The following is a 6059-nucleotide window of genomic DNA, read 5'->3' as shown; positions in this document are numbered from 1 at the left end:
CAAAGGCAGTTAACGTAGAAGAATCATTAAATATATATAAAAATCACATTCTGATTTCTAGGAGGCTTTGCCTTCTATGTAGTGAGATCAAATAAAATATTACCAGCACAAAAATAAGTTATTAAGTTGCATCATTTCACCATCAATACCCAGTGATCAAACACACTCATTTTCCCTCAAATATTAACTAATCAGTATACAGTTGATAAAGTGAAACAGAAGATCTGATATTGCCAATGAATATATATTTTTGTCACCTACAGTACATATTAACATTTGAATTATTATTTTGAACTGTTAATAAAATAATAAGTAATAAAAATATTATTGGAGTTTAAATTTTAGTTTAAAGTACATAAAAAGAAAAAAATTAAAATATTAATAGGTGGTTTCTACATGACATTTATTTTTGTACCAAAAGAGTCTTTGTCAGTTAGTCTTTAGAATCTGTAATAATTTTCTCCTTGAGAACACTGCAGATATTAAAGAGGAATTTTCAAGTTATGATGGCAGACTGATCACTAACTTGTTCTCCAACCACTGGAATAAACATTAAATCTTCCAAAAAGTTTCAGACTTTTTAAAAAAAGTTTATTTATTTATTTTGAGAGAGAGAGAAAGAGAGAGCAAGCAGGGGAGGGGCAGAGAGAGAGAGAGAGAGAGAGAGAGAGAGAGAGAGAGAGAGAGAATCCACAGCAGACTATGCGCTGTCAGTGCAGAGCCCAATATGGGGCTGGATCTCACTAAACAGGAGATCATGACCTGAACCAAACCAAAAGTCGGACACTTACCAACTGAGTCACCCAGGTGTCTCAAAAGTTTCAGACTTTTAACAGCATTGGAAACTAAGAATCTTTAATCTACAAGGCTCAAAGACATATTTTTATTTACTAAAGTATAAGTGAGCTCATGAGGCAGAATGTTGTATAAGTGAGCTCATAAGGCAGAGATATGGAGGGAAGAGGAAACCATAAAAACTTCCATTCATCTATTTGTTAAATTGATTCATTTTACCCCTCAAAAAGAGAGGACTGTATCATCTGTCCTCCCCAATCTGCCCCATTCATGTCTCTCATTCTACAATCAGTCTCATTCTGAGATGAGAGAACTATTGGAATGATGTCCTTTGGAAAATGTAGTTATTTACCATGTCTGCTAATGAAAGAAAAAAAGAATTTCTAAGAATATCCAGAAACAGATCTCTACCTCATGGGCACATAACCAACCAGGCAGTGAAACCGATATCCTTCCTTAGATCAGAAAACTTAACACATTACAAACAGCATTACATTACAAAAGGAAAACTTACAATTACAAAATAGCAACAATAAAAACTCTTTTGCACCAGCTGTTGGGTGGGCTAATCAGTTCTCTCTTTGTTTTGAAAATTAAGTAAATAGTTCTAATAGTAATCTCATGGTTATTATAAGAACAGAGAATTCACTGATTTAGACCTGAAACTGACCTAACGACAGATTAAATTTTATATCTTCTATTTCATAGATATCACAAGTCACAAAACAACAATCACAAAACAAAACAAAAACCCAACTTTGGGAGAAAGCTGTACCACATAAAGAGAAATTAGTTTTAAGAAATTGATAATGAATTATGTTCTCAGTAACAGCGTTGAAAGCTATAAAGAAAATACCAATCATGATCAAAATTGAGTTGATTTCAAAGTCAGGAAGAAAGGAATAGAGAGTACAGTGAGATAAGGCAACATGGCAAAGATTTAATACTGCAGATTGAAATTCAGTCTTGAAAACAATGAAGCAGAATGATGGTGTTACAGAAACTGAATCCATCCTGTGGAGGACAAACCTAGGACATTTCCCCTGAACACAGAGTAACAAAAAAAGAGGAAGACAATCATCAACTACAGGATAAGACATGGAGAAGAGAGAATGAGAACATTTATCTTCCCAAGGAGATCAAAACCAAAGGGTAATGAAAAAACATCAATATAAGATATAATTTAAGAAAACATTATACAACTGAAGAGAGGTTTGACTTATAAGACAAAGTGCTTACCAAGAAAATACCTCATCTTATCCTAGTGAATTCGTAAAATATTTCAAGAAAAAAAATTAATAATTCTACACTCAAGGAGGCAGAAAATCAGTCTTACTCCAAGGCATAAAAAATGACCCTTGAAACTTCTGCAATAATAAATGCAGAAGAGAGTAAAATCCACAGTATTTGGAAAGAGAAAGAAAGTAAAAAATAATTTATATGCCAGGTGGTTTGTCAGTTCTGTGTGTAGAGCAGAGAAAATGAACCACACATGTTCTCTCATAAGAAACACATGAAGATAAATTCTAGCTAGCACAAATACAGATTATTTATTAATTTAGTCATCAAATATTTAATGGTAGTGCCATTATCACAGTAGACACTATGTTAGGCATTAAGGATAAAAATGTGGGTCAAATTTCACACAGTACTAGACAGAAGGTGATACTTGTATTACACAGTGCTAGAGAGATAACCAGGAGATACGACCCAGAGAGGGAATCAAAGAGGATCCCTCAGAAAGTTTTCATTGTGTTGAAAATTAAAGAATGAGTAGTAGTAATGAGAGTCATTGGGATGAAGGGGAAGTATTGTCAGAGATCCTAAGAAGAAAGTAACCATGTGAAAGTAACCAAGTGAAAGAAGCTACTGTGGCTATAAAGGAGAAAAGAGGATTATAGTGCTACATGATGCATGGGCAGTAGTAGAGACTGGAACATGAATGGCCTTATCAGCCATATTAACTTTTTTGGTCTTTATCTGAAAATCATGGGAAATCATTGACTGATTTAAGGTGAGTGTGTGTGTGTGCGCGCGCGTGTGTGTTGTCCGTGTATGAGGCACATTTTCAAATTCACATTTCTAAAAGTTCACACTGGTTGAAGTACTTAAGAATAGATTAAAAGGGGACAGTTTGGATATAGGGAAGCCATCTATAACACTACTTTATTTGTGCATTACCAGAGATAATGAATTAACTCATCACGAGAAAAAGATGTACCAGACTGAAAGACTAGGTTTTTGATGTATGTGATTTATTGGACATAAATATCTTTTCACTAAGATAAAACATGTTAGAAGAGGTGTGTTCATTGTTAGGGAGAAGGCTACATGTATAGGGTGGGGAATTTTTAAGTGTTAGTATCCTTTGAGACATTTAAATGAAAATCTCAGATTTCAAGAAAGCAGCTGGATCTGGATTTCTAATGAGAGTTCTCAGAGATAATGTGTATGTGTCATCACACCTAGGATTTATTAAAAACTTTGCAACTGGATAAGACAGAGAAAAAAGCTCACAAATACATAAGCCTGGTGAAGATGAACTGGTACTAAGCCCTGAAAGAACTTAAAATTAAACTAAGAATAAATACTTTTGTCAACATAATTAAAAATAGGATTCCTAAAAGAATATATATATAATAAATGGCTTTAATAATATAGAAGTTTCTTCCTTTCTCATCTAAAATAAGTTACATGTGTATGCAATCTAGGGCTTGATTTGGTAGTTCCAAGGTTATCATCATCCTTAGCAAGTGATATTGATTCTCAGGTTCTCCTCAGCTCCAGAATTCCTGCTATTGCCCTACTTCATGTCCTCAGTCCAAGCAGGAGAAGGAGGAAGAATAGAGAACATCCAGAAGACTTACCCGATTTATGCTTCAACTCACTGCTCACTCTTGGGTGCAATATCACTGGGAAATGCAGTTTTGGGCTGAACACATTGCCATCTGGAATGAAATGTGCTTTCTGTTAGTGAGAAGAGAATAGGCACTGGGCAGGCAACTGTGGGAAAATCACTCTTATACACTAATGTTTATGGTGTATATTGTTACGGACTTTCTGAATGAAATTTTGGCAAACTTTATCCAAATATTTAAATTTTTTTCTGATGGAGTGTTTTCAATTTTAGGAAGTTATTCTAATGAAACAGAGAAATTCTGTCTCAACAAGCAGACTTGGGAAGTTTACAGCTATAGTCATCCTCATATTTAGGTAGGAAACAATCCAAATGGCAAGAAGACCACTTCAAGTTGCAGGTTCTGGATATCAGCTAATTAATTCTTGAGTGGGGCATGGGATATAGTCGTGGCCTTTAAGATAATTCACATTGGCATTCCTGGTCCCACTCTTTTAATAAAAAAGCTTCAGTAATTATGTCAAACTTACGTCTTTCTCTTAAGTTTCTTTCTTTTTTGATACCTTATACCCTGGTTAGCTTTCACTCTCATTTGTCCAATGCTTTATAGTCTGGTGCCAATTAAACGTTGTATATTGACCTAGTCTGTTATCATTATTGGAAACAAGAAATATTTATCATTATCTAATTATATTTAATTTTGTCATTCAGAGATTTCATGTACTATTCAGTGAGAAATATGATATTTAGTCCATTCTTTGTCTTAGAAAAACCAGTTGAAATTTCTTTCTTCCTATATATGGTGCGAGAACACCAGCTATAATCAATTTGGTTCTGTAGGATCTTAATTTTCCTAAACAATTTGGCTTGCAGTAGCAAATACTGAGAAAGGTACAAGGCTACTCTTCATAAAAAGAGAATTACTTAATAGAAAAAAGAATATTATATGCATTACACTCCTATATCATTAAAATTAACTCCTAAATTAAATTAAAATTACTATATCACTTTTTATTTGTATTATAACTTTCTTGTTAACTTCATACTAAATTTTTTATGATTATAAATAAATAGTCTTGCTTTTATTTACAGACTCAACTTGTTCAAAATAATTATAGTAGCATTTTCTCTGTTATGCATATATTGTTAAAACTTAGACAATGAGAATCCATTTTAACTGAGTTCATATGTGCTTGCACTATCCCATCTATCTTTGAAATCCTCCTCATTTTTGAGCAGTCATAATATATTCTAGGTCACAAGATCAACTATCATCTAAGAAGTGCTAGTTCGTTTTTACAAAGGAAGAGAAAACAGTTGTATAAAGGAAATTCTGGGCATTGGGCGCTGCATATAAGGTTTTTCCACATGAGTAAGTCTGGTAAATACGTAAGATTAATAGTGGGTCAAATTCAAGCCAGAACTAGAAAAGTCACTACTTCTAAAAAGGCCACAAGTTCACAATATTTCTGGTTTTGTGTTATGAAATCTTATTTTTTGATGTGAAGTTGAGTTTATCAGTAACATGAACACTCAGACTATTAACCCTTCCCCAAAGTTTTAAATATGCTCCTTTTTCTTTTATAATTTTTATGGCTCATTGACTTCCATTTCAGCATCACTTCATTGCTTTTCACTATTGGTTACAGTAATAGAAAGAAATGTTCTCTAATGAGTTATTCTTTTTAGTCATCTTACTGATAGGTAGTGACATAAAATATATAGACATAAAAGTTCATTTTATTTTCATACTGTAGAAATGAAGTACTAGTTAATGAGAGACTGAAGTAATTCTTAAAGTAAAACGTTAAAATGTACAATGTTAAAATTATGTTTTGTGAAGTCTATATAAATTTCTATTTGAAGTTAAAAAACTCATTCTATGTAGTTATTTTTAGTAAATAATTAGTGGCATCTTGTCGTGTGCTGTTATGAAGCACAGCATTTGCTATTTTGTAGGTCTCAATAATCCTTGGGCAAATATTAAATGCAAATACATAATTAATGAATTTATTAATAACTCATTTAAAATATTTATTTTATGTACTCCACATCAAATATTCTTCAAGGTCTAGGGTTACAATAATAAACAAGATACTTATGTGTCTCTCCTCCCCTAAGTTACAAAAACAGTTGAGAAAACATCCAGTTAAATAAATGATAATAATAGTGCTTGATAAATGGTATGGTAGGAGAAACGAGAATTTTATGAGAGCCTATTGCAATGGTACAGACCTGTCTTAGTGATGGTCTTCCTGAGAATGCCACATTTATGTTAAGAATTAGAGAATGAATAGGACTTAGCCAGACAGAGGGTGATGTGATGGCCTTGCAGAGCGAATGTCATCTATTTTTAGGAGTCAGACATTATCTAACAGGCAAAACTAAATCATTGAAAGGACTTGGG

This window comes from Felis catus, chromosome X, assembly GCF_018350175.1.
Source record: "Felis catus isolate Fca126 chromosome X, F.catus_Fca126_mat1.0, whole genome shotgun sequence".
In the NCBI taxonomy this organism is placed as follows: Eukaryota; Metazoa; Chordata; class Mammalia; order Carnivora; family Felidae; genus Felis; species Felis catus.
The sequence above is the reverse complement of the archived record's forward strand: the minus strand, read 5'-3'. Positions refer to the sequence as shown.